The sequence below is a fragment of the Macrobrachium rosenbergii genome, chromosome 21, assembly GCF_040412425.1.
Source record: "Macrobrachium rosenbergii isolate ZJJX-2024 chromosome 21, ASM4041242v1, whole genome shotgun sequence".
NCBI classification, from domain to species: domain Eukaryota; kingdom Metazoa; phylum Arthropoda; class Malacostraca; order Decapoda; family Palaemonidae; genus Macrobrachium; species Macrobrachium rosenbergii.
Window position 1 is genome coordinate 33591828 of NC_089761.1, and position 10332 is coordinate 33602159.

At 36.5% G+C, this 10332-nt stretch overlaps 1 long non-coding RNA gene across 1 annotated transcript; it reads right to left on the reverse strand.

Annotated features, from left to right (window-relative positions):
• Positions 1-610: 610 nt before the first annotated feature.
• Positions 611-9597, reverse strand: LOC136849883 (uncharacterized). The gene is made up of 5 exons (XR_010856455.1): positions 9444-9597; positions 6144-6281; positions 5470-5628; positions 704-4263; positions 611-648 (listed from the first exon to the last, which is right to left on the reverse strand). It is a non-coding gene; the product is annotated as an uncharacterized lncRNA (long non-coding RNA).
• Between the last annotated feature and the right edge of the window lie 735 nt (positions 9598-10332).

Consider the following 10332-nt stretch of genomic DNA (forward strand, 5'->3'; position numbering starts at 1 on the left):
TACCAAGAGTGTTTTCAGGAAATTATAACAGAAAAACTAGCTTTTAACTTAATACCAAAAGGTTCTTGAAACTATTATGCATCTGTCTTGATTGTAAATTGGGGTGCTGAAATAAAGCTTTTGCTTTCCAGCCTAAAATCTTGTTGCATTTACAACGTTCTTCATACCTCCATATTGTGGTGAAATTACATTAAGCCAATTGTCTCACTTTAGACTCTTCTAAATGCCTAGGCTCAACTCATTTAACAAACCTCCCGAGAATGCTCGTTTCCTAACAGACCTCCCGAGAATGCTCGCTTCCTAATAGATCTCCCGAGAATGCTCGTTTCCTAACAGACCCCCCAAGAATGCTCTTTTCCTAACAGACCTCCCGAGAACGCTCGTTTCCTAACAGACCTCCCGAGAATGCTCGTTTCCTAACAGGCCTCCCGAGAATGCTCGTTTCCTAACAAACCCCCCAAGAATGCTCGTTTCCTAACAGGCCTCCCGAGAATGCTCGTTTCCTAACAGGCCTCCCGAGAATGCTCGTTTCCTAACAGGCCTCCCGAGAATGCTCGTTTCCTAACAGGCCTCCTGAGAATGCCGTTTCACAGGCTTCCTGGAATGCTCGTTTCTAACAGATCTCTCGAGAATGCTCGTTTCCTAAACCTCTCATAGTTTCCTAAACCTCCTGAGAACTCGTTTCCTAAACCTTTCAACAGACTTCCCGAGAATGCTCGTTTCCTAACAGACCTCCCAAAAATGCTCGTTAGGTTATCCTTTTAATATTTCATCGGCAATCATTAAAATTACTTTAATTGTTCAGATCAAAACTGGAATGAGGATTCTTTACTAACTTTCAAAGACTTAGAAACAGCAGCCAAAGTCATGACCAGACTTATGTCAAAAGAAAAAAAATGTTTGATTACAAAGCAAATCTATAAAAGTTCTCTTTTAACAATAATCAAATCATATTACATGACTTGAATATTTTCCTGTCCATACAGTAGAGTATACATATATTACCTGAAAGCTATACCTTCCTGCAGTGGTGGCCAAATATATTTACGTTATGTGATTCGTAACTATGTTAGCTTGTGCTTCAGAGTTGAATAACAAAATTCTAAACCATGAAACTGGCTTGCAAATGATTTCCATCGTTGTCAGCATCAACATAAAATCCGAAAGCATTATGAAGACTAATTTGCAAATGATTTCCATCTTTGTCCTACAAGTCTGTGGAGTTTTACTTTACATTCATGTCTCGTGATTTTGAAATGTTATGGAAAATGACCATTCACTTCAGGAACAAAGCTGATGATTAACAATTCACAGCAGTTCATAGAAGCCCCTGATTGACAAACTGAATCCCCCTCCATTAGAGCAAACAACAGAAATACATCTGATGGCTAGATTTCGTATACAGTCAGAACAGAAGGTTAAGTAAGGACTGTTTCAACAAGAACTTTTCATTAAATTCTAGTGATCTTTTAGCTGCTAAAATTCAAGGAGCTTCATCTCTACAGTATTTCAGGTCATTTACCCAAAAAAAAACACAACAAATAAGCAAGTTTGGCCACTGCTACAGTAGAGTACAGCATACTCTTAGACAATGATATGAATATTAACAGACAGGACCCATTTGGAGTATCGGAAGAACTTGGGACCTATTTCTTATGGACTCTTTGTAATACTGGAAATTTGCTTAGCCCTGGAGCCTAATAATATACAGTACAGACAAAACTTCATCAAAGTAGTCTCAACAAAGTTCAAACAGAGATATATGAGCAAACATTGCATAGCCGCAAATGCAAAACGAAAACTGAAGTAGCTACATGAAACTTTCTAGCTGAATAAGAATAATCAGTCAAACTTCATAACTGAACTTCAAATATAATTATTTTCTATTTAAAAGATAGATGTACCGTACCCAAAAACTGCATAGCCACAAATGCAAAGCAAAAGCTGTAGTAGTTGAATGAAACTTTCTCACCAAATAATCAATTAGTCTTGATAATTGAACTTCAGATATAATTTTATGGCTGAGTCAGTCTAGCAAAATTAACACCAGAATTCCTTAGTCTTCAAGTATTTACACAAATGCTATTGCTAAAATTAGGTGAATGCACGAGATTGTGAAAAGAATTGCACCTAAAACCTGACTGACAAATATACTGCTGCTGTAATTCCTTTTAAGTAGTATTGTTGCATAATCAAATATCAAATCAGATGGGGGTAGGTCGGGGTAGGGGAAAAACCACTGAAATATTCCACCCTTTTATCCCGAGATTTTATAGTGTATTTAGCACACAATCTGTTTGGATTTTGTCCCTCTCATTCCTCTCTCTATTTTCAATATCCCCATTCGATCCTTTCTCAGCATTTTCACCAAACTTATTTTGCCAGTGCTTTGGCATTAAGTCTTCAGTGCCCTGGTGATAGCTTTATGATACAGGGACCTGCTTTATCACGCCCACTTTCCAAAGCATCTGGCGTACCAAAGTTCATTTTGGTACTGAACAATGTTGCCATTTAGGTACCAAAGGGACCTTCACCTTATCTTGGGTTAACTTCTCAAAAAAATTATGGCAATTACAGTGTGTTTCTTATCTCCATTTATTACTCGATTTCTCTTTTAACCAGTTCACTTTCTTCCCTTGCAGCCAGCCATGCTGTCGTATGGAAAGCTTGATTTCAAGTTAAATGGTCTACGTGGTTTGATTCATGTTTTTTTATATACAGAATGAAGTAACGCTTCTCTTTTTCATCCATCTCAGTCAGCACTGGATACAGGAACTCCAAGCAGCATTATGATAAGTGAAACAAACTTGCTTTCAATCCAAAACTAATTCAGTTTCACAACAGACATAATAGCATAGAAAAAAAAACTATCCATGCCTTTCTTGGAACACTTCTTCACAGTTGAAGATTTTCTTAATGCTTTCATAACTCGAGGGGTTACACTTCACAGATACACCAGCTATATCTAGTGTCAGATTTCAGGTGCAATTTGTTAATGAAGCCTAATTTCCAGTTAAATGCAAAGCTCTTAATTTAGCATTAACAGTGGCCTAACTAAAATGAGTCATGTCTGTTAATACTCTATACAGAAACCACAAACATCTTAAACTAGGAATTATTTGAGGAACTGAAGCAATGTACAGAATGCCAGGAAGCTTTTAGTAAAATTTTCAAGTCAGCGTCAAAACTGAACTGTAGATTAAGGATCCAAGCTGAACTAATCAACTTCATTAATACTAGAACACGCTAACATTTCAGGTAATTAAAATCCGCATCAAAAGGCACTTAAATTTCATTCTTACTGAATATCCACTTTCAAACAACTAGAAGCAGCTTTCGAAAATACTCTGAACTGTCAAGAATGAATTGTAGCTAAAACCGGTATCGATGTTGTACCTGCATTCTGCTTCAAGGTACTGTATATTATAACTTGATACTGCATTAGTAGTTTTCCCTTTGAGAACTGCGATTTGTCAATGAACACCTTCCTGGTATCTGTATTGCTTCAATTATAAAATGTCCTTTATGATTAAGCCAATAATCTGGGAACCAAATACCACAAAATACACCGGACTGGCTTTCAGGTAAACAGCGCATCTTGACATTATCCTACATAACCAGGGTCCTTTCAGTACCTTATGAGATTAATAAGCTGCACAAGATTTACCATAATTCTTGTCTGCTGTGCTTACATTCTTGCAAACTCCCCAGGTTACAAGTCTCGAAACAGTCAGCTGCTCTCATTACAACAAAAAATTTTAACAATGCCAATTCAAATCACTCCATCGATCAGTGTTCTTAGATTGTAATATTTCCATCTAACTTAATATCCACCCTCTCCTAACAACTGCGAGGCTTCCTTGTTGCACCCTAAAAACCTTTTTACTTAATTTCCCTTTCACTTCTTGCTTGGCATTTGGCCTAAATTTCATAATCAACTTTTAGTAAATAAATTTGGACTTATTAAATCAGTTTGTCTTAACCTTAGTACTATATGACTTTAGAAAGCACCTTACAACACGCAACAGCAATGTAAATGCAGCAAAACATTTAGCATCGGAGGTTTCCCCAATTTAGACTGCTACCAGTCAACCTATACCATGACTAAAACAGCCTTTACAAACAAAATTCAGTTACTGGTTGAGCACTTGAAAGCTTCAGGATGGTCCAAGTCAAGCATTCCTCGAATATTGTCAACAGTTTCTAGTGCTGAGGCCTCTCAAATCTTGAGGTTGAATCACATCCTCCGGGCTTGATCTTATTCTGGAAATAAAAAATAAGCCCTTTTAAAACTCTTGTTTCACATTTCTTTCATTAAATTTATTAAGATTGAACAAAGGAGTTCATGTTGCTGTTGCTATTCATGTAACTCACTGAATTTATAAAACTTCAGAAAACTTAAGGAATTTGGTAAACACCCTACTAATGTTCAGTTACAACATTCCTAATACTTTTGGTCCTTTTTTTACGTCAACTTTCCTAAAACCCGAACTGTGTGTGTTCCTGGCCAGTGTTATCCGGTTACCGAGAGTAAACTAGTTCAAACACCATGGTAGTAAAAAAGTATAAAATTATTTCTCTTAAATTCCTTATTATGCCCTTATTTCATATGCAAAAAATGCTTTGTGCATTTAACTGTAGGATAATGCAAAGTAAGATCACAGACGCTTTTTATTATGACAAATCTCTAGGATAAACGAAAGAAAATTCTTGTTAATTTTTACAAATTACCAATTTGACAATTCAGTAACACTCATGCATGCTTGCTTACACCAACACACAAGCCATACACAAACGGTATCATAACCGATCAAAATCCACGTAGGATGTCTTACTGTTACACCATTATTCAGATAACAGCCTCTGCCCTGACTCATTGCTAAGGTAGGTTCTCCAAGAATTTTCAGTATGATCATTGACCCTAAAGCAGTTTCAAATTAAGTTTTACAAACGTCAGCCTCTTTACGGTAAAATTATTACGTAACTGTCAACCTGCAGCCATCGTCAGGTCATTCAAAACTTCATATATGACTAGATCTATCTAAAGAGCTTTTTTCTTCAAAAACTGAATTATCGGCTTAATGCTAGTCTAACTCACTTCAGCAGTTGGCTGCTTAACTCAAAATTTACTTTGTACAGAGCCATTTTGTAACACATTTACTTTGTACAGAGCCATTTTGTAACACCATCACACCTTCTCAGCAATTTGACATTTTAACTTGCTTGCGAGTACCCAGATTTTGACAAATAGTACCAAGATTACCCGTCATAAAACCCTAAATATCTTAATATCCGCACACAGCCTTCTGACATACCAGTTTAATTACCATACCTTGACATTAAAACACACCCGGCTCTATTTTTTCAACAGCAGTCCCAGAAACAATTGCCAAATGATTATCAGGGCCTAATTACAACCAAAGTTTAAAATCAATTTATTGATCGGTACAACTTTCAAAAAACACTTACTTTTATTCACCATCAGTTTAAAAAGTGTGGTTTGCTTAGTGAAGATAATTAGTCCAGGTAAACCTTTCAAGCAGATTTCTTCCAACCACCCATTTTGAAAGCTGGGAAGGTTTCCAAGTACGTAAGGTCGAGATTTCTACTGTACAGACGCACACACACCTGGAAATGGAAACAAAGGTTAATATAATCTGAGCTTTAAACCAAAGCTTAGAGAACTCTTAGGACTTTCAAGGACAATTTTTAAACAATTTTGAACATGGAATTTAAAACTATTCAAATGAACTATTTAAAGATTAGCACTTAAAATTGATGTAAAAAATTAGACTACCCAGAAACTATTAAAACTGTTCAGCACATTTACTCAACTCTGTACAAGATCCAACACTGAAATTAAACTATTCAAGGCCTCAGTTTCAAAATACAATGCTTTCATTAAAATTTACTGTGCGCAACGCTAACTTTACTGAGGGAACTTGAAAAACTTAGTTATGGCACAAAGAAAATAAGTCACCATTATAGGTCATAGCCCACATCAGAAAGATAGGTCATAGCCCATAGCATCAGAATGATAGGTCATAGCCCATAGCAACAAAGATTAAGTACAGGCAAACCTCAAATTACCACCTCAATAACTTAGCTTATTCTTAACCTTCAGTATACTAGGTTATTCTTACCTTCCTGTTAAAATGTCTGAAGTCTAAAGTATTTATAAAAAAAGCCGCTCTTCCACAGTAAACCATGTACTCCAAACTGTAGACATTGCACGTTCATCAAGGTCCCAAGAATGCGTCAGGTGGTCTCAAGGTGCTTAACTGAAAATTAAAGTTAAACTTTTATTATTATTATTATTATTATTATTATTATTATTATTATTATTATTATTATTATTATTATTGAATTATTATTCAAGATCCTGACTGACTTGAAATTTAAGCCCAAAGAATTGGTGTTCATTGGACCCAGCTTGAGAATGAAAACTTCCACCTGGCTAACAGTACTTTTAAATTCCAGTGAAAATATTCCTCTTGACCTCAAAACTATCATTCAGAAAACTACTTTTGATCAACTTAGGGTGGCGCTAATAGACGGAACATCCAGCAACTTTAGTTCACTAGAACTGTACCAAGGACTAACGGTAAAGACACTCACTAAGTCACTTAAATGTGCAATTGATGCTAAACATCTAGTAAAATCCAGTTCTGAATAAAAACAAAGTATTAAGATATTCACCTAGCCAACTAAGTGTATTTGAAAATTACTGTATATTTGAATCATTTGTTGGCTTACACCAAAATAAAAGACTCAACTTTACCAAGACGAAAGTACTAGAAAGTGTTAATTAGAATCAGGTTAGACTGAATAATCACTCAGATAGTGCGCCAAATCCTGAGAAAAATTCATGAAATTAGTAACAAGAACCAAAAACTGCAGTAAACAAATTACTGTTGAATATGTTAAACAATTTGGCATTTGGTCAGTCCAACGCCCGGAGCTGATCTTTTAGTGGCTATTTCTGTTACACCACTTCTTCCAAGGCTGTGTATAAAGGAAAACTAATGAATCTGGCATAGCAATCTTAACTAAAATCATTTATAAAAATACCCAGCAGGCTAAATAACAGATATTTATTTTCGCTGCTACTTTGGCTCGTTATCTACGCGTCACTTACCCCGAGGTGCTAGCACTAAACATGGCAGAAGCTCCTTTGAGACCCCGTGTTTAGTACTAGATATCGTTTATTAATTTAACTGGGCGACCACACAACACAGAAATGGGTGTATATAATACTTTGATCCCCGAGGGGCTAGTACTAAACACGACGTCCCAAGGAGCTTCCGCCATGTTTAGTACTAGCATCTTGGAGTAGGTGACGCGCAGATAAGCCAAAGCAGCACCCAGTTTTCATATTACCCTTCCAAAGGCTCCGTGAATTAATTCGCAATGACCACTATTTCGCAGAAATCGCACCTCTTAATCCCATGATAATATGAGCCAGCTTTTATCTAAACCAAACAACCAACTAACCACCTTTAAATGCGAAAGGAATTTACTTAAACTGTCTTCATCATGATCGTGCTTCCTCTTCGAAGAGTATTTAATGAACTGTGGTTAAGTTTGACAGCCAACTTAGATAAGTAAATTTAACCTCTATACATGAGACTACACCAACAGCTTCAACCCTGTAGGGGGGTAGAGCAGTCAGATCACCTCACGCGGTGCACTGTAGGCATTAATAAGGTTCTTTGCAGCGTCCCTTCAGCACCAAGCTTCAACCCCTTTCATTCCTTTTATTCTCAGTCTTCCATCTTACTTTCCTAACAATTGATTCATAGTGCAAGTGCGAGGTTTTCCTCCTGTTACGCCTTTCAGTCCTTTTTACTGTCAATTTCCGTTTCGGCGATGAATGACCACATAGATCCCAGTGCTTGGCCTTTGGCCTAATTTCTACATTCTGGCTAACAGCTTTAAAACTCAATTACCTATGAGTAAAATTACAGAACTGAGGCTATGGTGACCCGTATCGCTTAGGCTGATAAACCGCAAATCACTGATTTCACTAAAACCAGAAAGCACATCCAGCACAGTGCTATGACTGCTTACTATAGCAATTTTTAAGACAATTGATTAAAAATGAAGTCAACCTGCAAATTATGTATTAAAGTTGTGACGGCCTAACTGGTTCACGGCCGAAAATAATACGGCTTAATCGTCCCGAACTCGATATAAATTTACATTAAAAAATTTACCTTCTTCAAAATCCACTTGTGAACTCGGTAAAATTTAAAACTCGTAATCTACTTTATAAGTAAAATTTTGGTTGCAACCCATACAATCTACTTTGAAGGCTAAACTCCCGCTTCGCTTAGTAAACGCTGTTTATACTGGGATTAATAGTCTTGGCTTATACATTGAAACTTTAAACCACGTGCGTACTTTACACCAATATTGAAATTCAATACACAAAAGCACTGAAGTCACACTTGAAAAGGAAATCTTGTATTAAAGTACCTCGTGACTATAATTTTATACTTGCATTGTAAACGGTCACCTGCATAAATACCAGCTTTACCTCAGATTGTTCCTAAATTTTCGCCTGTTTCTTCAAAATAAACGTATACGAGCTCTGCCCTAAATTCGCACCCTTGTCCCTAAAAACAATTCCACAAATATAAAAATCTTGAAACTAAACTACACACAACGCATTCGGGTCGCTTTGGCCGTAAGTCATTTAGGCCGTAAGCACGTTTACATGCAAAATGGGCGCCGTGTTTAGTACCAGCCCCTTGGGGTTGTACGTAAAACATGAAATAATAGTGGTAAATACCATAAACATAACGGTAAATACCATAAACATAACGTCTTACATTGTTTTGGATGTTACGGCCTAAAGTGACTTACGGCCGAAACGACCAGGACCGTACAGAACTACCCGTTAAATGTGGATATAGAAGGAATGCTTTTCACAAAGCATGTAAGTCAAAACTAGCACAGTAGTCAAGACCCGGATGCCCCTAAATCGAGCCCATTTAACTAATAATAAAACCAGCTTCTAATAGACTTAAAGATATATACATAGAATATTTCAACACTTCCGATTCACAAAGAGTTCGGGTCGCTTCGGCCCAAGTCACTTAGGCCTAAGCACGTTCACGTGCAAAATGGGCGCCGTGTTTAGTTGTAGCCCCTTGGGGATGTACGTAAAATATGAAATAATAAAATAACGGTAAATATAATAAACATAACGCTACGGCCTTAGCCTACCGTAGATCTCCATAACCTCATCACTCGATGTGTCACTTGCATGAATATTTAAACACTTTAGCACCTGCGAATGTTCTGGATATCCCCTGTATATATATGTCCGATGCTAAACAAGAGACTTCGGTTAACACTTGCCTCTTTTCGTATTGTAAATGGCACACTATAAACGTAAGTCTCAATACCGAATGAAACTGAAAAAAAGATTACCTTACCTTTAACTACCGATCCGGGATGCAATTCTTCCTTACACACACTCAAAAAAGTTTAGTAAATGACTGAGCCAAACCGGTTGATTTATGGGGGTCTCTTCCTGAAAATGTTGTATCGGCCAATCACAAGCCGCCGTGTCATTCCTTGCAAACGGTGTAGGATGAACGACGTCCTGATTCGTCGATTGGGCAAGCAAGAATTCTTTAAAGCACAGTGACATTTACTAGAGGGACTTACGTCACAAGAAGACACTGTCATCTGTTGGATGAGGTGTGAACTAGTGGTGACATTTTGGAAGTAAATTTGATTTTTTTTTAAATTGCATCTGATGAGGTTACGATGACATACGAAGGTATACCAGAAAGATCAAACGAACTAATATTCATTATATAAATCGTTGCTATAGAATGGATATTCAAATTAACTCTTTTTATCAGACAAATTCGTTTACCAAAAAGTCCAATTGTCTAAGAAATATATAAAATTATATGTCAGAGCTATCATGTTATTGTGCTTTATGATGATAGTTATAATTGGGAATAATCCCAATCGTGGTAGAATCTTCTTTTAAATTAATTTTTTATAAATTTAGCAAACTGCACTAATTAACTTTCTCATTTTGGTGACTTATATTAGAACATCTGTGTCGTTACCTCTCTGATTTTGAAATAAGGTAGAGGTTAGTTTGCTGGTATAGCTTTAAGTAATGTTAAAAACAATTATAGATAATGAAGAAAGGGATATAAAAACTATTGACTGTAAATTAAAAGGGTACAAGAGACTTGACCTTAAGAACACCCGTGACGTCACAGGGAAAGTAAAAATGAATAAATATCTTTTAATTCTCTACGTATTTTTATAAAATTCAGTTGGTTATATTTATGATAAATA